This window comes from Leptodactylus fuscus, chromosome 5 (genome assembly GCF_031893055.1).
Source record: "Leptodactylus fuscus isolate aLepFus1 chromosome 5, aLepFus1.hap2, whole genome shotgun sequence".
Lineage (NCBI taxonomy): Eukaryota > Metazoa > Chordata > Amphibia > Anura > Leptodactylidae > Leptodactylus > Leptodactylus fuscus.
In genome coordinates, this window is record NC_134269.1 from 109,323,990 (window position 1) to 109,347,858 (window position 23,869).

The 23,869-nt window shown below is 44.1% G+C and overlaps 1 protein-coding gene across 1 annotated transcript in view; it reads left to right on the forward strand.

Annotated features, from left to right (window-relative positions):
- The window catches only part of CAMK1D (calcium/calmodulin dependent protein kinase ID), a 213,518-nt gene that overhangs the window by 15,342 nt on the left and 174,307 nt on the right, over nt 1-23,869 (forward strand). The window lies entirely within an intron of this gene.

Consider the following 23,869-nt stretch of genomic DNA (forward strand, 5'->3'; position numbering starts at 1 on the left):
AGACACACAGTCATTGCACTAATTCACATCCTGTGAGTATTGTATCAGACTGACAGTGAGGGATATGTCAGTCACGCTGCACAGGCCTTGATATATCGCAATGACTGCCTGACTAATTGAAGCTGCTCCCCGCCCCCCCCCCCCCCCCCATTACTAGTGAAAGGGCTTTTGTCATCTAAGTTATTCAGGTGCCCTCTTGTCTCCTCTCCCCTCCACTGAGTACAGCAACATGTTCTATGCGTGTTTCTAAATTACTGTTATCTATGGATTTAAATACAAAGATAAGAGGCAATACTCAAGAAACTGTACTAGTGCTTATCAGGGCTCAGCAACTGAAAGCAGTTTGCAGAGAGAGGTAGAGAAGAGAATATAGATGACAGGAAATGGGAGCTGAGCCATCAGCTGACCACTAGAGCTAGTTAAACAGAAGTGGCCTAAAACCTAGGCAACAAGTTGTAAACACTGAGGAAGGTTATTGAGCAGGATCTGGCAAATGGAGAAAGACAGATGAAGCAATATATTGGGTAAAACACTTCACATAACTTAAAGGGGTATTCCCATAACCCTTGTTCACCAACCTGCAGGCTCTGTGCTCTGTTCACTTCCTGGTTTTCTCGGCACATTGGTGGGCGAGGTTTCACTTGCTCTGCTATGTTTGCAGTCAGTAATGAGGGATTGATTGTAAATGCATTACCATAGTATGAAGCTGATGTAGCAGAGCTGGATTTGAGTCAGCTTGCATTACATACAGAGGTAACGGACTCCTTTTCTCAGCCCTTCAGTTTTGATAAAGCAATGTATTTAGGAAAAGTCTTCCAATCCACATAAACTAGCAGTATGGATAGGATGGTTTTCATGGGACAACCCCTTTTAAAGAGAACCTTTCATGTCCCCGAAAATGGGTGGCATTGTATACCGCTAGAAAGCTAACAGTGTCAGCTTTTCCAGTATGTACCTGGGTGCTGGAGATATCAGTATCATGACAGGCATATTTTAAGCTGGTCTTATTGTCCCCTGCACCAGGTGATTAGTGTGCCCTATCATGAATTAGGTGCAACGTCCTGGCATCCTTGCACCTAGGCACAAATCCTAGTCACACTTAGTTGTACTTTGATGTGGAAGGCTGGCATTATCTCCAAATTATTTTTTGATGTATAGAATGACATGTACCATTGTAGGGTATCAGACTCCAATAATCTGGTAATACTGATCTTCCCCCTATGTTAAACATTGATTGTTACTAGTTATTTAGCCACTGTAATTTTACAATCTCTCCTCATGGTTAAAAAGCTGCTTATTAGTCTCCCAAGCAACAGGGACGCTGGCACGTCCAAGAGATACCCCTCCAAGGAGGATCACAAGGAGAATGTGATTTGCTGTTGTACAATGGGTGTGACAGACAGGCTGTCCAATCAGCATCTATAGCTTATCTGACACTCAAGGGGCTGTGGGTATCTTCCCAGACTATTTAACAGGCAGTTGTTTGATGACCTCATGGTCCTTATTAGTGATGACTAAGGTTGAGCGATCGTGTTCGGAAAAGATCGGATTCCGATCGGCAATCGAGAAAATTTCTCGATCGTGATCGGAATTCCGAACACAATCTTTTTAGGTGGGATCGAGATCAGTGATCTTTTCCCACAATGCTTTGCTTAGCCTTCACACTGAGTATACGCTGTATACTCAGTGTGAAGGCTCCGCTGCAGGTCCATAGAAATGAATGGAAGCAGCCGACACACAGCCTTAACCCCCTGCATGCCGGCTGCCTCCATTCATTCTAATGGAAGACTAAACTAAACATCTGTAGTAGCTACTTACCTCTAGAGATGGCTGGTCCGGTGCCCGGTGTGTTCTCCTTCTGCCTCTTGCTGCCGCTCCACCCTGGTCTTCTTGCTGCCCCACCTCCTTAGTGTTTAAAGAGCTAGGAAGGCGGGGCTTGTGGCTTAGGAGCGTGTGGGCGGGTACGGGGCGGGGAGACGTGACGTCTCCCCTCCCATTACCCGCCCACACTCTCCTAACCCGCCCACACTCTCCTAACCTGGCAGGGAGGGGGCAGAGAAGCAAGAACAGCGTGGAGCGGCAGCGAGAGGAAGAAGGAGAACATACCGAGCACCGGACCAGCCATCTCTGCAGGTAAGTGGACACCAGGGGGGACTAAGTAGCCAGAGGATTAAAAAAAAAATCCTCTGACTACTTTAGTGATTCACTACACAGCGTGGATTCTAACAATTGTTAGATTCCATGCTGTATAGTGAATAGGATTGCTTTTAAAATCCGATCTCCGATTAATAAAAAAATCCCATTGACTTGCATTGGGATCGAGATCGGGTTCGAATGGAAAAATGATCGGAAATCGGATTTTAAAATCGATCCTGAAAAGTCAAGATTGGCTCAACCCCAGTGATGATACATGCAAAATGAGTTTCCGCGTTGTTTTTACTGTGTTTTTCAGTGAGCTGGCTTGTGCCAGCAGTCTTTTGCCATGTCAACTGGTAACCTATCCAGGGTCCATTCACACGGAGGAAAATGGTGAGGAATTTGGTGTGGAATTTCAGCGCTGAAAAAGTCTCCCATTGGCTCTCTGCAGCCCCTAATAGAAGTGCTTCAATTTTATAATGTATTATCGTTACAATGCATTGTATTAGTGATCAGACCGCTAGGGGGTCCAAAAATTTAAGTTAATAAAAAGCTATTAAAAAAATGATGTGTTTCCTTAGAACACATATAAAAGTACATAAATAAAGTGAAACATAGACACATTAGATATCTATCCCAAAATGTCTGGTCTACAAACTTATAAAAATATTTTCCCCTGGCCGCTTGGCCCGTGTCCCGGGCCCTTTGACTCCCCTCTTCGACAACCCTATGTTCCCTCCTGGTTGCTCGGTTGACCGGTTCCTCTGCTGGGACCGGGCGGATTCTACTTGTCTTCAGGAGGTGGCGGGTGATTCTCCGCTCCTTCCGTTCGCCCAGCTGTGTAGTTCTCACCCTGACCTGCGCCTCTCGTGGTTGGAGTACGCTCAACTCCAGTCCTTTCTGAAGCAGTTTTCGCTCACTCCTCGCCTCTCTTCTCCTCCATTAGCCCTTGAATCCTATGTCGGGCGTCAGACCTCCCCCTCTCGTGCCCTTTCGCTTCTGTATGATGTTCTCCTCTCGGATGTCACTGCGGAACTCCCTCCCTACGTCGCCGCTTGGAACGCCGACCTTCCTGTGGGTTTGTCATCTGCGGATTGGGACCGGTCCTTTTTGCTCTCTCACAAGCTGGCCCTCCCTTGTAGTGCTCAGGAGAGGAATTATAAGATTCTGTCCCGGTGGTATAGGTGTCCAGTGCTTCTCCATAGGATTTTTCCCGCTGTTCCGGACTTGTGTTGGCGCTGTGGCTCCGCTAGGGGTACTATGTTGCACATATGGTGGGAATGTGACGTTCTGCGCCCCTTTTGGGACGCGGTGTTTTCTTTGTATTCCAGGGTCAGTGGGCGCTCAGTGACTGTCTCTCCCCAGCTGGCACTTCTGTCGGTTATCCCTGGTAAGCTGTCGGGGATTAAGAGGGACCTCCTGGGGCACTTTCTCGTGGCCACCAGGACCGTCATCCCCAGACACTGGCGCAGCCCTACCCCTCCCTCCTTGATTGAGTTCCTCCAGGAGTTCCTTCTTATTCTGCGGATGGAGACCTTGGTGGCGGAAGATTCCCCTGACTATTCCAAGTTTGAACTTCGTTGGCGTCCCTGGGTTATGTTCCAGGAGTCGTCTGCCTTCTCTTCTGCCTTTGCTTGAGTGTGACATGGCCGTCTGTTTTCTTCTCCTTTTCTTCTTTTCTTCTTTTGCTTCCGTTGTGGTTCTTTTAGTCTTCGTCTTGTGTTTGTTTGTTTGTTTCTTGTCTATTCCTTTTCCCTTTTTCCCTTTCTCGTTGGGCTATATTTGATTTGTGCGGAGGGGGGTCTTTTTGGCCTCCCTGTCCGCGGACTGTTATGTTTTTTTCATTATTGCTCGACTTCGTGTTTGTTGTTTGTTCTGTATTATTTTGAAAAATCTTTAATAAAACCCGTTTAAGCATAAAAATATTTTCCCATATGGTGAACATAGTAGTGGGAAGAAGTCAAATCCTCAGTTTTGTTGCGGTTTCTCCTCCCATAAAAATTTGGATAAAAAGTGATCAAAGCAATAGACATTCTCTGAATTGGTCTAAATAAAAAGTACATTTGGCCTTGCAAATAAAGATACCTTATGCACGTCTGTACATGGAAATATTAAAAACGTATGGATGTCTGATTGTGACAACTACAAGAAATTAGTTTCTCTCCATTTCCAACCTATTTAGAATTCTTTTCCAGCTTCCCAGTACAGAATATTAAATGGTTCCACTATGAAGTATAATTTGTACCCCAAAATTTCAGTCCTGTGAATGGAAAAAGTATAACTGTTATGGCATTTGGAAAAATGTCTGCAACGGGAAGGAATTAAAGGGGTATTCCCATGAATATAATTTCTGTATTTGTAGATAACTAAACGCTAAACATTTTTGCAAATATAAGTTAAAAATTCTACAGAGTTTTAAAGATTTCCTCTAACCATCTTAGTGGTGACAGTCTGTTGTCTTGATCGGTTGCCAATGGATACAAACACAAATACAGAAATTTTCTATGGTCTAGGAATTGTCAGAAACCCAGCCATGATTTTCTTATTGTAGCTGAGTTATCAGACAGGGACAGTGTATGTATGAGAAGATATCATGACTGGTTTTCTGGCCTTAGAAAGTTCTGCATTCATGGTTGTATCCCCTGGCAACCGAGCAAGGACAACAACTTGTGACCACAAAATATTTAAAGAAAATCTTTACAACTCTGCAAAATGTTTTATTACTTATATCTGTAAAAATGTTTAACTTTTAATTATCTACAAACTTAAAAATAGTTATGATCATGGGAATACCCCTTAAATGCCCTAAAGCATAGATGTGAAATTCATAGTGACTTGTGCAACTCATTACTGCAATTAAAGGGGGTTTTCCCATGCAGGACCACTGACCACTGATCTCAGCTCAGGACTTCTGGCAATATGGCCCTGGCAAGAGCCGCAAAAACATACACAACAGAATAACAATGAGAGAAAGGTGAATATGATTTTGTTTTTTTGTTTTTTTTACATGTCTCCTGAGTTGTTCCAATTCCTGAACAACTCCTTTAAAACACTTAAGAAATAATTACTTTTTGTGTCACTATATTGTAAGAGTTGTGACTTTTTTTTAATCAAAAACATTTGTATAAGGGATTTGGTTTTTTGCTGCTTGTTGACACTTTTAGGAAGCAAAAAAAAATTATATTGTCTTAACCAAGACCGAAATAAAAAACATGCTCTTACAAAATATTCAAATCTGCTCTTCCCAGTAAAATCATAAACTACAATCTGAAGGTTATGTTTATACTTCAAGCTTATAATTATATTTTATGTGTGACTTCTTTCATCCTTTCCAGTTGGCAGATCTTAAGGAGGACGTGTCGCCACTCCTGACTTGTCTGTTTTATAAATACTTGTTTTCCCCATACAATAACAATTGTGGAGCAACTTTTCTCTGTGTTGTGCTGTTCCTCTTTTAATCTTACTAGAAATGTATGACTAAACTAGCTTTTACCCGCGACTTCGTCTGCGGTGATTTGAGAATTGGGCGGACACAGACGTGTGAAACTGTAAAAGTGCTTTAAAAAGTTTGGTGGGCTAGCAAATGTGATGTGTTATATTGTGTATGTCATGGTACAGACAATGTGATGTGTTGTATTGTGTATGTCGTGATACAGACAATGTGATGTGTCATATAGTGGAAAGCTATATGTAAATGTGAGTGAGTAGAGTGAGGGCTACTCCTGAGGTGACAGTAAGGAGTGTGCAGGCAGGTTGAGGCAGGAAATGCCAGGCAGTGTGTGTGAGTCTATAGCTGGGGCTAGGAGTCCTGCTTTTGTGAGTCTCCTGCTAGGAAGCCATGTTGTTTAGTGGCACCAAAAGTAGCCTGTGACTCAATCCTAAGGGAAAACTATGTTTGTGGAAAATTGCACGCAAATCCGTCCAGGCGTTTTAGCGTGATTGAGGAACAAACATCCAAACTCACAAACATCCAAACACACAAACTTTCACACTTATAACAACTAGTTGTTTCCCCACAGTATATGATATATATATGACAGTATATCAAAACTAATTCAGCAGTATGATGGTACAATATATATATATATATATATATATATATATATATATATATATATATATATATATATAATTTTTTAGTAGATTTTCTTTATTTTTTTTTAAACATTGTTTAACTTGTAATACACTTTTGCCGATTTCTCACAGAACTGAGGCTAAGGCCTGGTTCACATCTGTGTTTGGTAATCTCTTCGCGGAGTCCGCATGGAGACCCCCTGAACGGAATGCCGAACGCATTGACAAACGGTGAGCAGTGAAAGCACATGGGGTCCGTGTGCTTTCTGCACAGTTTCCACACTGAACATGCGGACAGGAAAGTAGATCATGAAGTACTTTTCTGTCTGCATGTTCCCAGCACGGAAAACGCACGGGCCCCATTATATAGGATCCGTGTGCTTATGACCGTGTGCTTATGCATTTGGTATTCTTTTGGGGGGGGAAGGGGGGTTCCTATGCGGACTCCCCGAATGGATTACTGAACGCACATGTGAACCAGGCCTAGGCTCTATTAGCTCCAGTTACAGAAGGAAACACAGCCTCCCACTGATCTGGGACCTAGTATCTTCTGCAGTTCCCAGCACCGGAGAATCGCATGACTGCCGGTCTGGGGAAAACCGCCTCATAGCTCCCATATTTGTACACACCGAGCTGACTGAGCTCTGTGTGTCCAGCAATCAGGAATTCAAGGACAGTAATAAACCACTCCTGTCTTATTTTTGGGATGTCTGGTGTCTTACTTAGCAGCTGCTATTTCCCTGGAACCCTTAAATGGAACGTGTGCCCAACTCCCTGAGGCCAGTTTGCTACTGAAATATTTTGCTCCTTTGAAGACAATATTATATGATCACAAAAACATAATAATAGGTCTGCTGCTACATGAACCTCCAGCCGGCATACATTAGGGACTCTGTCCATAATATGACCTTCTAGATATACGGAAAAAAAAAATTCTCATGCAGAGATGTCTTTTAGTATATGCTAAAAATGGACAGGTTTTAAACTTCACACCATCTGGACATATCAGCAATCGCATGTGGAATTTGGCAAGTGTATCCACCTAGAGATCCCTTGTGCCATCTAGACTGATAATGCAAAAGAAATCAGGACAAGCAAAATGGGGCTCCTGACCATTCACTTAGTCAGGCCTAGACAACCTAGAGGCTGCTCAGCTGCTGGAAGTGACAACCTCTTCTCATCATCTGAGCATCTAGAAGAACTAAGCAATGAGAGCATTAAACGTAATGATGATTATAATTATTTTATAGTAATAACTTTGATATAGCGCCAACATATTCTGCAGCACTATACAAGTAAGAGAGTACATGAGCAGACAGTATTTGACATTACATTGTGACAAAGAAATTAACATATCAAACAAAAGGAGAGCTTACAATCTATGAGGAATTTAGTGTATACTAAATTTTAATTGGTTCCATCAGGAAGTAAAATTTGACCCACAAAAATAAACCATTCTACAGCTATGTGGATGGAAAAATATAAGGGTTATGGCTCTTGGAAGGCAGGAAGTAAAAGGCAAATTTTGAAAATGTCTTTTTCATGAAGGGGTTAAATGTGTCCTCTTTACTACGCTATCTACAAGCCCAGCTTTGGATAAATGCATTGAACACTGCTATGCTATTGTACTGTATGCATCTAAGTGTTATATGTGCAGGTTATGTATTATGCATGGCTTAGCTCTTTTATACTGTACGTTTTCTACAAACTGAACTGCGGTGGGTATCTGATACTATTTAATATTTATCAAGGCATCCTACTACGATAGTTTTGTCTGACATTTCAGTACATCTAGTAGTGATATGAACAAAAGCGATGCTACATAACATACATCATTCATCGTTTAAAGCTTATTGAAATAGTTTGTTACAATCTTCAAAATGTGAATTCACTTTTACAAAGATTACTTTTATGACATTTCAAATTCTTCTGTGCTATGTACAGACATTGTTATACATTTTTAAAAAAATCTTATTGTACTATAGAAATCAGTAAAATGTATAGCGTTTCTGAGATGGCTACAGACGTAAGATAAGAGAATAGGACAAGAATTCACATTGTTAAATCCTTGCTTACCCCAAATGGCAGACGCTAGTTAAAAGTTTTCCAAACTCCTTTGAGATTCGATTGGAGATTACAATAAAATCTACTGTCTATGGCCAAATTAGCACCAGCCTTTTGTCTGTTGTAAAGAGGTGAGTTTAATATATTACTTGAAGATTTCATTGTCAGGCTGTAACAAAATCAGAACTTACAGAGAGCCTGTCAGCAGTAATTCAGTAGAACCTATAGAGAGCCTGTCAGCAGTAATTCAGTAGAACCTATAGAGAGCCTGTCAGCAGTAAATAGGTTAGAAACCTAATCGCAGCACCTTGTAGAGGTGATTCTGCAAATGTCTCTCTTATTCAACTTTGGAGCCCCTAACTTTCTTAGATTTCCGTATACAGGGCTGCACTAGTTATTGTATTGTGTGAGGCCAGAGGCCCTTTTTATTTAGAACATTTTGGGGAGTGTCTAATAATGTGATTATTTTTTTTATTGGAGGCAAAGAGGTGAAAAAGCGGCAGTTTATTTATTTATTTTATTTTTTTTAATTTCCTGCTGCTCTTTTCTCTATAATATTTTTATAAGTTTGTGGTTTGGGCATTTCTGTACAGAGGGTTAACTAATGCGTATGTGTTTTAATTTATTTTTGTATCTGGTCTAGAGAAAGGGGGTGATTTAAGAGTTTACTTTTTTTTTTTTTTTATATTGCAGTAGCCTGTAAAAGACCTATACTAATGAAAGACTTGTAAGACTTCAATAGGCTCTCGGCTGTCAAGGCAATGGATAGGCGATCCCAGAACTAATTTGGCACATTAATACCAAATATCTAGCCATAAACCAGTTAGCTGCAGTAACAGTATCATTGGATACATCTTGGATGTTGTGAATTACTTTCTAGGTTTGGTTTAAAGACCCTCATCATTCACAGTTTCCGGATCAACCTTTTGATAAAACTGGAAATTCCACATTTCCGTTGCTGGTTGTGGACGGCATTTTATATATTTGGAAGAGATCTTTGTGGATTAGTGTACTGTGTTTCCATGGCAACTTGAAGCCGAGCTATAGTAACATCAAGTGATTTTTAAGGAGGGAAATACATTTCTGTATACAAAACATTGGTGACTTCTATGTGTTGTTAAACTGACTGATCTAAAGCTTTATTGATGTAGGCGAGTGTCATCAAATGTAGAAATCACTATAAGAAATAAGTATGATGTAGTATTATAGTGCAGCTTATGGATAGGAGTATGCTTTCTTGTTATTTATATACTGAATCCCTTTTAATGCCTTTTTATTTGGCATAGGCTGATTAAAAATATTTTGTTAGCACAGGATCTACTATACACTATAAATATTATATAAAGTGCTCTGTTTATGTATTAGATTAGATATCATGGTACTTTTCCACTTAATACTTTGATAACCGTTTTGTTGACTTGTGCAGAAATCATTAATCTTTATGGCTAAGGCCCCACGGGCCGGAACCGCCATGCTAAAGCTTCTTCCCGCAATGCTTTAAACAGAAAGTTCACAGAGTTTTCCTCCGCGGACTTTCTGTTACAATTATATCTATGGGAAAGCTGCTGGCGTTTCTGTAGCTATAATTGACATGCTGCGATTTTCAAAATCGCAACGGTTTTGGAAATCGCAGCATGCCTGCGCTGCGATTTTTTTTATTTTTTTTATTTTTCTGCAAAGTGGGCATGGGATTGGCATGTAATGTAAAATGCCGCGATTTTTCACCACAGCCAAATCGTGGTGTTTCCGGCCCGTGGGGCCCCAGCCTATAATAGTTAGAACAATTTTTAATTCTCAACTCTCAAGATTAGAGATTATTCACACAACCATCTTCCTTGGCCATGTTCTATCTGTTATTTGTGAAAAAATGCTTTATTTTCATTTTCACTGATCCAATTCATCTATAGAGGTGAATGAGTTCATGAAAAAGAAATAGCTCACATACGGATCCATGAAAAACCCTGCCGAATCTCTGTGTGAACAGAGCATAATTCTTGAAGGGGTCGCCTGTAATTAGATATCGATGGCCTATCCTTAGAATAAGTCATCAATATCAAATCACTGGGGTCCGACCCCTGACACTCCACACTTTAGCCCATGACCACTTGATTGGGAACAGAGCTGCAATATTGTTTCAATGCCACTGCACAGTGTATATTACATGCTTATTACATGTGATCCTCAGGTTGTATTTTGTTTGGCCATACACAACAGATAAAGATAAAGGTTGGCTATAATTCTACTGATAGATCAGTAATTACTGATAGATCAGTAATTCTACTGATAGATCAATGCAGATAGATCAATGCTGATATTCATTGTTTTTATGAACAATCTCAACTTTAACATATGCAACTAATCTGCCTTAGGCCAGTATAAAGAAAAATGCTCTGAGCTTGTGAAAAATGGTTGATAATCTTTTGCCTTTGCAATGTTCGTGGCAATTTTTTAATTGATAGTCATTGGCCATTTTGGTCCACCTTTATTTCCTATGCATAGAAACCTTTAGGCATTACATTGTTGTCCTACCAAAATAATCATGTTCCAGGAATAAAAATCTAAAGTTATCAGACAGTGTTAAAACAAGTGCAGATAATCTTCAGAGATATATCCAGAATTCAGAGATTTGTCAATAAAAATATACCTGTCTATTTTCATATGTGTGTTAAGTTTTTATGTCTGCATAGAGGAGAGACCTGATGACCTTCTGAGACATTTGTCTTCAGTGGCCTCCAAGTTAGGTCAAACATCTTTGATATTGTTTAATGGCAGTCAAGAAATGAAAGTTTCTCAGAAGAGGTACTGTAGTACTTCTAGCAGTCTGCATTTTGTTTACTGTTTGAGTCTACGTGCTATGGAAACCTTTGGTCTGTTCGAAAAATGCACCTTATACAGTTGACCTGAATCAATATGTGTTCAGTAGTTCAATAGTTCACTCTGAGAAAGCACATATCAAGTTACTGTACAACACTATAACAGTATTATAATTATAATAATTAGAATGATTTAACCCTCTACTCTATGCACATAGTGCTACATTTTATCTACTTTCTGCCTTTTTTGTATTAAGCACTTTGCATAAAAGAGAGCAAGAGGAATTGTTCTAATTGTGTCAATTCTTATTTCAGGGCTTGTTCTATAAAGCCACGGTATTGCAGTACATTTTACAAGGGATATTTGTAGTTAAGTGAAATATCTTCATCTCCCCAAGGATACAGTCACGTGAGATGCAGTCACAGTGGGTTAAGTGCTGCAAACTTGCAGGTGGGTAATCCACTGCAGTGTAGAGTACCTGCAGGTGGATGAGATTTTACCAGATCTCATTCACATTCTCTGTGGGTTTTCAATTTAAGCGGTGGTGTTTGCAATCAAAAACTTTGCAAACATTGAAAGACTTGTGGTGATTCCACCAGGATTATGACTGCAAAAACCACCTATTTTGGGTCTTTTGTTGTTTGCGGAGGAAGCTTTAATGCTAAGGCCCCATGTTGCAGAAAAGCTGCTTTTTTTTGTCGCAGATGATGTCGTGGTTGTTTGAGCCATTTCAAGGAGTTGATTGTGCAGAAGAGAGAATTATAAGGGTAAGTTCACATGGAGATTTTTGGTCAGGATTTTGAGGCCGTATCTGCCTCAAAATCCTGACCAAAAAGACGGCTCCCATTGAAATCAATGGACGCCACTCAGGAGTTTTTTGCAGGAGCCGGCCTGAAGACACTCCCTCCTCCCAACTATGATCATTCATTGGGCCTAATCCGGAGCAGAGTGTGCGACTTAATGCCCATGCAGTGCACTGGCTTTCAGTTGTGGCTATCTGTATTTTGGACTCTGTAATCTCCTCAGGTTACAGTCCAAAAAACCCTGTTTGAACTCACCCTAAGTGCTTTCCTTATATTTCCCATTACTTTTGTAGCCACACGTGGGTTTGACTCATACAAATACAGCAAAATTCTGCAACAAAAAAAAAAAATCTGCAATATGCAACAAACTCATCTTTCTGCCAAATCGCATCTTTTTTTGTTGCAGATTTCATTTTTTTTGAGCCAATGCCAAGAGTGGCTTGAAAAGGAATAGGAACTATATAGGAAGCTTATAATATATTGGAACTTCTACCTTCTGTTCAATCCACTCCTGGGTTTGGCTCGAGAAACCTCAGCAAAATTTACAGCAAAAAAAAGCTGCGTTTCTGCAATATGGGACCTCAGCCAAAAGCAGAAATGCTGTGGCAAAAAACGCTGCAAAGTGGACAGGATTCACAAAATCAACAGGATTCTGGCTAATTCCATCAACATATTGCAGAAAAATATTCACAGAGTAAAAACTGCATCGCTGCCACAGATTTTCCTGCAGCTCTTTTTTGCTATGGGATGCTATGAGGGACCTTAGCCTTACTGTTACCTGCAGACTCTCATTATTTCACCGGTCTCCACTCTTTTTAATGTTGCTATCATTTTGTAGACACTCCTAGACTTGGCTCAAAAAAAAAAAAACACAGCAAAATCTGCAACAATGAAAGCTGCTTTTCTGCAATGTGGGGATCTTACCCTTTACCAGTAAATTGAAGAGAATGCTCAACTTTTACCTGATTCATATATTGTGAAGGATCTTACCCTTTACCAGTGTTTTACCAATGTTTAATTGTTTCTGGATTCTTTGTATTATTGTAGGATTTATTCATATTTTTACCACCTGTGTTCCCAAAGGTATACATTATAATTATTTCTAGAAACCTTAGTAAGCCATTCATAAAACACTTCTATCCAGTTCAATGTTTAGAATCATTCTCTGACAAATAGATATATTTCTGTGATTGAAGGTGGTGAAATAATTGAATTATTTATCATGTGATCCATGCTGCCCAAATACTTGGACTCCCCAGCAATAGGTTTGGAAATGAAGGGCAGGCTCAACTTTTATCTAAGATAAGATAAGATAATCCTTTAATAGTCCCACCTTGGGGAAATTTCAGCGTGTTACAGCAGCATAGTAATACAGATACAGGATAATACAGAGTAATATGTTACAGACGTAGACACAGATAAGCTGAGAAGAGAAGATATACTAGGAGTCCATGGCAGCTAAGGAAAAACAGAAGAGAAAGAGGAAGACCTCATGGTCATCCTCATAATCATTAGTTCTCTGTGCGGAGAGCTCTTCGTTTGGTCTGATGTAGATTATACAGCCTGGTCGCGGTTGGAAGGAAGGACCTGCGATAGCGCTCCTTCTCACACTTGGGGTGAAGCAGACGGTCGCTTACAGTGCTGCCAAGTCCCATCAGGGTCCCATACATGGGGTGGGATTTGTTCTCCCGCATGGAGGTCACCACAGACAGTATCCTTCTGTCACCCACCACCTGTACTGGGTCCAAGGGGCTCCCCAGGACAGAGCTGGCCCTCCTGATCAGCCTGTCAAGTCTATTTCTGTCCCTGGTTGATATACTGCTTCCCCAGCAGGCCACACCGAAAAAGATGGCTGAGGCAACCACAGAGTTGAAGAAGGCCCTAAGAAGTGTCCCCTGGACTCCGAAGGCCCTCAGCCTCCTGAGCAGGTAGAGTCTGCTGTGGCCCTTTCTGTGCAGCGCCTCCAGGTGATCAGCCCAGTCTAGTTTATTATTGAGGAGCACGCCCAGGTACTTATAGGTCCTGACTATCTCAATACATGTTCCTTGGATCTCCACCGGGGTCGGAGCACCTCTCCGTTTACTAAAGTCCACCACCATCTCCTTGGTCTTCCCAGCATTAATCCTGAGCTGGTTCTGCTGGCACCATTCAACAAAATCCCGGTTTAAGTCTCTGTATTCCCTATCATCGCCATCAGTGATAAGGCCGACTATAGCAGAGTCATCGGAGTACTTCTGTAAGTAACAGCTGGATGAGTTGTGCCTGAAGTCAGCAGTGTACAGTGTGAAGAGGAATGGGGCAAGAACTGTACCTTGAGGTGCCCCCGTACTACAGATCACAGTGTCAGACACACAGTCCTGGGCTCTCACATACTGAGGGCGGTTTGTCAGGTAGTCTAGGATCCAGTTGGACAGGTGATGGTCCACACCACCAAGGTTCAGCTTCTCCCTCAGTAGCCCTGGCTGAATGGTGTTGAACGCACTGGAGAAATCAAAGAACATTATTCTCACAGTGTTCCCGGGTTTCTCCAGGTGAGAGAGAGCTCTGTGAAGAAGGTGGATGATGGCGTCATCTACCCCAATGCCTGGCCGGTAGGCAAACTGGAGGGGGTCCAGAGCGGAGCTCACTAGGGGGCGTAGGTGTGTCAGGACCAGTCTCTCTAGTAGAGATGAGCGAACAGTGTTCTATCGAACTCATGTTCGATCGGATATTAGGCTGTTCGGCATGTTCGAATCGAATCGAACACCGCGTGGTAAAGTGCGCCATTACTCGATTCCCCTCCCACCTTCCCTGGCGCCTTTTTTGCTCCAATAACAGCGCAGGGTAGGTGGGACAGGAACTACGACACCGGTGACGTTGAGAAAAGTAGGCAAAACCCATTGGCTGCCGAAAACATGTGACCTCTAATTTAAAAGAACAGCGCCGCCCAGGTTCGCGTCATTCTGAGCTTGCAATTCACCGAGGACGGAGGTTTCCGTCCAGCTAGCTAGGGCTTAGATTCTGGGTAGGCAGGGACAGGCTAGGATAGGAAGGAGAAGACAACCACAACAGCTCTTGTAAGAGCTAAATTCCAGGGAGAAGCTTGTCAGTGTAACGTGGCACTGACGGGCTCAATCGCCGCAACCCAGCTTTCCCAGGATCCTGAATGGAATACACTGTCAGTGTATTCCCGTATACCCGATATATACCCCCGATACCCGTTCCAACGGTGTGCCCCCCCACCTTCACCCCAGAAATACCCTGCAAGTCCCCTAGCAATAGAATTGGGGCTATATACACCCACTATTTTTGCTACTGCCATATAGTGCCATTGTCTCACTGGGAATTCAAAGAATATATTGGGCTTACATATAACTTCAATTCCAGGGAGAAGCTTGTCAGTGTAACGTGGCACTGACGGGCTCAATCGCCGCAACCCAGCTTTCCCAGGATCCTGAATGGAACACACTGACAGTGTATTCCCGTATACCCCATATATACACCCCAAATCACCGTTCCAACGGTGTGCCCCCCCACCTTCACCTCAGAAATACCCTGCAAGTCCCCTAGCAATAGAATTGGGGCTATATACACCCACAATTTTTGCTACTGGTATATAGTGCCATTGTCTGACTGCGAATTCAAAGAATATATTGGGGTTACGTGCACCCACAATTTTTACTACTGGTATACAGTGCCAGTTTCTGACTGGGAATTCAAAGAATATATTGGGGTTATAAATACCCTCATTTCTTGCTACTGGTATACAGTGCCATTGTCTGACTGGGAATTCAAAGAATATATTGGGGTTATAAATACCCTCATTTCTTGCTACTGCCATATAGTGCCAGTTTCTGACTGGGAATTCAAAGAATATATTGGGGTTACGTGCACCCACAATTTTTACTACTGGTATACAGTGCCATTGTCTGACTGGGAATTCAAAGAATATATTGGGGTTACAAATACCCTCATTTCTTGCTACTGCCATATAGTGCCAGTTTCTGACTGGTAATTCAAAGAATATATTGGGGTTACGTGCACCCACAATTTTTACTACTGGTATACAGTGCCATTGTCTGACTGGGAATTCAAAGAATATATTGGGGTTATAAATACCCTCATTTCTTGCTACTGGTATATAGTGCCATTGTCTGACTGGGAATTCAAAGAATATATTGGGGTTACGTGCACCCACAATTTTTACTACTGGTATACAGTGCCAGTTTCTGACTGGGAATTCAAAGAATATATTGGGGTTACAAATACCCTCATTTCTTGCTACTGCCATATAGTGCCAGTTTCTGACTGGTAATTCAAATAATATATTGGGGTTACGTGCACCCACAATTTTTACTACTGGTATACAGTGCCAGTTTCTGACTGGGAATTCAAAGAATATATTGGGGTTACAAATACCCTCATTTCTTGCTACTGCCATATAGTGCCAGTTTCTGACTGGTAATTCAAAGAATATATTGGGGTTACGTGCACCCACAATTTTTACTACTGGTATACAGTGCCATTGTCTGACTGGGAATTCAAAGAATATATTGGGAATACAAATACCCTCATTTCTTGCTACTGCCATATAGTGCCAGTTTCTGACTGGTAATTCAAAGAATATATTGGGGTTACGTGCACCCACAATTTTTACTACTGGTATACAGTGCCAATTTCTAACTAGGAATTCAAAATGCGCAAGGCTCCCGGAAAGGGACGTGGACGAGGCCGTGGGCGAGGTCGGGGGAATGGTTCTGGGGAGCAAGGTAGCAGTGAAGCCACAGGGCGTCCCGTGCCTACTCCTGTGGGGCAGCAAGCATTGCGCCACTCCACAGTGCCAGGGTTGCTTGCCACATTAACTAAACTGCAGGGTACAAACCTTAGTAGGCCCGAGAACCAGGAACAGGTCTTGCAATGGCTGTCAGAGAACGCTTACAGCACATTGTCCAGCAGCCAGTCAGACTCTGCCTCCTCTCCTCCTATTACCCAACAGTCTTGTCCTCCTTCCTCCCAAAATTCCCAAGCTTCACAGAACAATAACCCCAACTGTCCCTGCTCCCCAGAGCTGTTCTCCGCTCCTTTCATTGTCCCTCAACCTGCCTCTCCACGTCACGATTCCACGAACCTAACAGAGGAGCATCTGTGTCCAGATGCTCAAACACTAGAGTCTCCTCCATCTCCGTTCGATTTGGTGGTGGATGACCAGCAACCCACCCTCATCGACGATGATGTGACGCAGTTGCCGTCAGGGCATCCAGTTGACCGGCACATTGTGCGGGAGGAGGAGATGAGACAGGAGTTGGAAGAGGAAGTGGTGGATGATGAGGACACTGACCCGACCTGGACAGGGGGGATGTCAAGCGGGGAAAGTAGTGTGGATGTTGAGGCAAGTGCAGCACCAAAAAGGGTAGCTAGAGGCAGAGGCAGAGGTCAGCAGCTTAGGCGAAGCCAGGCCACACCCGGAATCTCCCAAGATGTTCCAGTTCGTACCCAGCCCCGAAAAACTCCCACCTCGAGGGCACGTTTCTCGAAGGTGTGGAGTTTTTTTCAAGGAATGCGCCGAGGACAGATATAGTGTTGTCTGCACAATTTGCCTCTCGAAATTGATTAGGGGCTCTGAGAAGAGCAACCTGTCCACCACTTCAATGCGCCGTCATTTGGAATCCCAAGCACTGGAATCAGTGGCAGGCAGCAACGGCAGGACAAAGGCCGCCTGCCGTTCACGCCACTGCCACTGCCTCTGCCACTGCCTCTGCCTCTGCCACTGCTGACTGTGCTGGCGATGCACTCCAGAGGACGAGCCAGGACACCACTTCATCTGCCTCCGCCACTTTGTTGACTTCTCCCTCATCCTCCCCTGTTCCTGTCTTATCTCCTTCTCCTGCACCATCAAAGGCACCATCAGGCGCTTCTTTACAACAACCCACCATCTCTCAGACATTGGAGCGGCGGCAGAAATACACTGCTAACCACCCACACGCGCAAGCCTTGAACGCCAACATCGCTAAACTGCTGGCCCAGGAGATGTTGGCGTTCCGGCTTGTTGAAACTCCCGCCTTCCTGGACCTGATGGCAACTGCGGCACCTCGCTATGCCGTCCCTAGCCGTCACTACTTCTCCCGGTGTGCCGTCCCCGCCTTGCACCAGCACGTGTCACTCAACATCAGGCGGGCCCTTAGTTCCGCGCTTTGCACAAAGGTCCACTTGACCACCGACGCGTGGACAAGTGCATGCGGACAGGGACGCTACATTTCACTGACGGCACACTGGGTGAATGTAGTTGAGGCTGGGACTGCTTCCCAAACTGGCCCGGTGTACCTCGTCTCCCCGCCTAACATTCCTGGCAGGGACACGAGAAGAACACCCCCCTCCTCCTCCTCCGCCACCGCCTCCTCCTCCGCCACCGCCTCCTCCTCCGCTGTTAGATTGACCCCAGCTACGAGTTGGAAACGTTGCAGCACTGGCGTTGGTAGACGTCAGCAGGCTGTGCTGAAGCTGATCAGCTTGGGGGACAGACAGCACACTGCCTCCGAGGTGAGGGATGCCCTCCTCGATGAGACGGCAATATGGTTTGAGCCGCTGCACCTGGGCCCAGGCATGGTCGTTTGTGATAACGGCCGGAACCTGGTAGCAGCTCTGGAGCTTGCCGGACTCCAACATGTTCCATGCCTGGCCCACGTCTTCAACCTAGTGGTGCAACGTTTCCTAAAGAGCTACCCCAATGTTCCAGAGCTACTGGTGAAAGTGCGGCGCATGTGCGCCCACTTTCGCAAGTCGACAGTAGCCGCTGCTAGCTTAAAATCTCTCCAGCAACGCCTGCATGTGCCACAACACCGGCTTTTGTGCGACGTCCCCACACGCTGGAACTCAACGTTTCAGATGTTGAATAGAGTGGTTGAGCAGCAGAGACCTTTGATGGAATACCAGCTACAAAACCCTAGGGTGCCACAAAGTCAGCTGCCTCAGTTTCACATCCATGAGTGGCCATGGATGAGAGACCTTTGTGACATCCTACGGGTCTTTGAGGAGTCCACAAGGAGGGTGAGCTCTGAGGATGCGATGGTGAGCCTTACAATCCCGCTCTTGTGTGTTCTGAGAGAATCCCTGATTGACATCAGGGATAACTCAGATCACACAGAGGAGTTAGGGAGAGCATCCGATCCGTCACAGCTGGAGAGTAGGTCCACACATCTGTCCGCTTCACTGCGTTTAATGGAGGAGGAGGAGGAGGAGGAGGAGGAGGAAGAGGAGGAAGAAGAGTTGTCCGATGATGTGATGGTGATACAGGAGGCTTCCGGGCAACTTCGAATCGTCCCATTGTTGCAGCGCGGATGGGTAGACATGGAGGATGAGGAGGAAATGGAGATTGAACTTTCCGGTGGGGCCAGAGGAGTCATGCCAACTAACACTGTGGCAGACATGGCTGAGTTCATGTTGGGGTGCTTTACAACCGACAAGCGTATTGTCAAAATCATGGAGGACAACCAGTACTGGATCTTTGCTATCCTTGACCCCCGGTATAAAAACAACATCTCGTCTTTTATTCCGGTAGATGGGAGGGCCAATCGCATCAATGCTTGCCACAGGCAATTGGTGCAGAATATGATGGAGATGTTTCCAGCATGTGACGTTGGCGGCAGGGAGGGCAGTTCCTCCAGTAGGCAACCAAGTTCTCACCGGTCCACACAAACGAGGGGCACACTGTCTAAGGTCTGGGACACCTTGATGGCACCCCCTCGCCAAAGTGCCGCCACGGAGGGTCCTAGTGTCACCAGGCGTGAGAAGTATAGGCGCATGTTGCGGGAATACCTTTCCGACCACAGCCCTGTCCTCTCCGACCCCTCTGCGCCCTACACGTATTGGGTGTCGAAGTTGGACCTGTGGCTTGAACTTGCCCTATATGCCTTGGAGGTGCTGTCCTGTCCTGCCGCCAGCGTCCTATCTGAGAGGGTGTTCAGTGCAGCCGGTGGCATCATCACTGACAAGCGCACCCGTCTGTCAGCTGAGAGTGCCGACCGGCTCACTTTGATAAAAATGAACCACCACTGGATAGAGCCTTCATTTTTGGGCCCACCTGTGTAAAGCACCCCAACATGAAACTCCATGTCTGTACTCAACCTCTCCAATTCCTCCGCATCCTCATACTCATCCACCATAAGCATTGCACAATTCTGCTAATACTAGGCTCCCTCCACCCTGCTTTCCCACAACTCTGCTGGTTAGAGGATCCCTCCACCCTGCTTTCCCACAACTCTGCTGGTTAGAGGCTCCCTCCACCCTGATTTCCACCAACTCTGCTGGTTAGAGGCTCCCTCCACCATGAATTGGTCCAAACTGGGCTGTTTAGCGGCTCCCTCCACCATGAATTGGTCCAAACTGGGGTTTTTAGAGGCTCCCTCCACCATGAATTGGTCCAAACTGGGCTGTTTAGCGGCTCTCTCCACCATGAATTGGTCCAAACTGGGGTTTTTAGAGGCTCCCTCCACCATGAATTGGTCCAAACTGGGGTTTTTAGAGGCTCCCTCCACCATGAATTGGTCCAAACTGGGCTGTTTAGAGGCTCCCTCCACCATGAATTGGTCCAAACTGGGGTTTTTAGAGGCTCCCTCCACCATGAATTGGTCCAAACTGGGGTTTTTAGAGGCTCCCTCCACCATGAATTGGTCCAAACTGGGGTTTTTAGAGGCTCCCTCCACCATGAATTGGTCCAAACTGGGGTTTTTAGAGGCTCCCTCCACCATGAATTGGTCCAAACTGGGCTGTTTAGAGGCTCCCTCCACCATGAATTGGTCCAAACTGGGGTTTTTAGAGGCTCCCTCCACCATGAATTGGTCCAAACTGGGGTTTTTAGAGGCTCCCTCCACCATGAATTGGTCCAAACTGGGCTGTTTAGAGGCTCCCTCCACCATGAATTGGTCCAAACTGGGGTTTTTAGAGGCTCCCTCCACCATGAATTGGTCCAAACTGGGCTGTTTAGAGGCTCCCTCCACCATGAATTGGTCCAAACTGGGGTTTTTAGAGGCTCCCTCCACCATGAATTGGTCCAAACTGGGGTTTTTAGAGGCTCCCTCCACCATGAATTTGCCCAAACTGGGCTGTTTAGAGGCTCCCTCCACCATGAATTGGTCCAAACTGGGGTTTTTAGAGGCTCCCTCCACCATGAATTGGTCCAAACTGGGGGTTTTTAGAGGCTCCCTCCACCATGAATTTGCCCAAACTGGGCTGTTTAGAGGCTCCCTCCACCATGAATTTGCCCAAACTGGGGTTTTTAGAGGCTCCCTCCACCATGAATTGGTCCAAACTGGGGTTTTTAGAGGCTCCCTCCACCATGAATTGGTCCAAACTGGGGGTTTTTAGAGGCTCCCTCCACCATGAATTTGCCCAAACTGGGCTGTTTAGAGGCTCCCTCCACCATGAATTGGTCCAAACTGGGGTTTTTAGAGGCTCCCTCCACCATGAATTGGTCCAAACTGGGGTTTTTAGAGGCTCCCTCCACCATGAATTTGCCCAAACTGGGGTTTTTAGAGGCTCCCTCCACCATGAATTTGCCCAAACTGAGCTGTTTAGAGGCTCCCTCCACCATGAATTGGTCCAAACTGGGGTTTTTAGAGGCTCCCTCCACCATGAATTGGTCCAAACTGGGGTTTTTAGAGGCTCCCTCCACCATGAATTTGCCCAAACTGGGCTGTTTAGAGGCTCCCTCCACCATGAATTGGTCCAAACTGGGGTTTTTAGAGGCTCCCTCCACCATGAATTGGTCCAAACTGGGGGTTTTTAGAGGCTCCCTCCACCATGAATTTGCCCAAACTGGGCTGTTTAGAGGCTCCCTCCATCATGAATTGGTCCAAACTGGGGTTTTTAGAGGCTCCCTCCACCATGAATTGGTCCAAACTGGGGTTTTTAGAGGCTCCCTCCACCATGAATTGGTCCAAACTGGGCTGTTTAGAGGCTCCCTCCACCATGAATTGGTCCAAACTGGGCTGTCTAGAGGCTCCCTCCACCATGAATTGGTCCAAACTGGGCTGTCTAGAGGCTCCCTCCACCATGAATTGGTCCAAACTGGGTTTTTTAGAGGCTCCCTCCACCATGAATTGGTCCAAACTGGGGTTTTTAGAGGCTCCCTCCACCATGAATTGGTCCAAACTGGGGTTTTTAGAGGCTCCCTCCACCATGAATTTGCCCAAACTCTGCTGGTTAGAGGCTCAATCCACCCTGATTTTCAAAACAAATGTTGGTGCCAACCTCAACTTACTACAAGGGCCAAATTCACTGCTGGTGACAAGCTCTCCTCACTGCAAGTGCCAAATACACATGTTTCAAGGTGTTTTCCTACTGTCAGAGAGGTGGTATTGAGTGTGTAAAGTGTGTAGTTGTTAGGCTGTGATGTTGGGGTAATAGAGGGTCTTTGGTGTGTTAGATGCCCCCAGACATGCTTCCCCTGCTGTCCCAGTGTCATTCCAGAGGTGTTGGCATCATTTCCTGGGTTGTCTTAGTGGACTTGGTGACCCTCCAGACACGGATTTGGGTTTCCCCCTTAACGAGTATCTGTTCCCCATAGACTATAATGGGGTTCGAACACACGAACATTGAGCAGCTGTTCGAATCGAATTTCGAACCTCGAACATTTTAGTGTTCGCTCATCTCTACTCTCTAGGACCTTCATTAGGTGTGATATCTGACTAATATATTGTGAAGGATCTTCCCCTTTACCAATGTTTTACCAATATTTAATCTCTTTGACCCTGTATGGGGCTTTAGTTATTGGATTTTGTGGAGACCTGCAAACATTAAGAATTAAAACCAAAGTTGTTTTAATTAACCATTTTTTTTTAAAACTTTTATGACCTATACAGATTAATTATTAAGATCAAGAAAGTATGCTAGGTAGGAGTCTAACCTTTGTCTTTAGCCCCATGTAAAGAGGTGGAATTTAGGTTAGGTCACACAAAGTATTTAAGGAACATACACAGCATTTCATGCATCTGGATGGAGGACACTATATCATCTACAAGGGCACAGTGCTGGCAGTGCCAGCAATTAACAAATAAAGAGCTGACTTGACATCTGCTCTCTTACTAACTGTATTGTAGAGTTTTCCTGCTTCGCTGTTTATTGTAATTTCATTATTTTCAAGGTCTGGCTTGTCCATTTCATTACACTATTTGCTATTGTTACAGTTTCCTTGTAATCCATTTTTTTTTTAATATCAAAATACTTTAATATCAAAGTTCTTTTGTTTTTCATAGTGTTTATCCTCAATAGAACTAAAAGTAACTGGTACATCAAGATTAGGATGTATCATATGAAGGCCAATTCAATTGGCGATTGTTTCTGGATTCTTTGTATTATTGTAGGATTTATTCATATTTTTACCACCTGTGCTCCCAAAGGTATACATTATAATTATTTCTAGAAACCTTAGTAAGCCATTCATAAAATACCTCTATCCAGTTTAATGTTTAAAAACATTCTCTAACAAGTGGATATATTTCTGTGATTGAAGGTTGTGAAATACCGTATTTTTCGGACTATAAGACGCACCGGACCATAAGACGCACTAAGGTTTTAGAGGAGGAAAATAGGGAAAAAAAATTTTTAAGGAAAAAAAATTGGTGAAATATTTAATAACCTAATAATATAATATTTCATCAATGTAAATAGAACCGGGGGCTTTCGGACACAGGGATACCAAATGTGTATGTGTTTCACAGTAATGTTTTTGTTTTATATGTATTGTAGGGCTATGGGGGTGATTTGAACATATCTATCTAATCTATCCTATCTATCTAATCTATCCTATCTATCTATCTATCTCCTATCTATCTATCTATCTGTCTGTCTGTCTGTCTGTCTGTCTATCTATTCTATCTAATCTCATCCATGGATGGAAAGAGACACCCTGCAGTGAAGCTATGTAAGAAGAGAAAAAGGGGCGGGCCAGACGGGTGAAGGAGGTGTGGTTTTCTAAGCAAACTTGAAAACACACCTCTTTCACC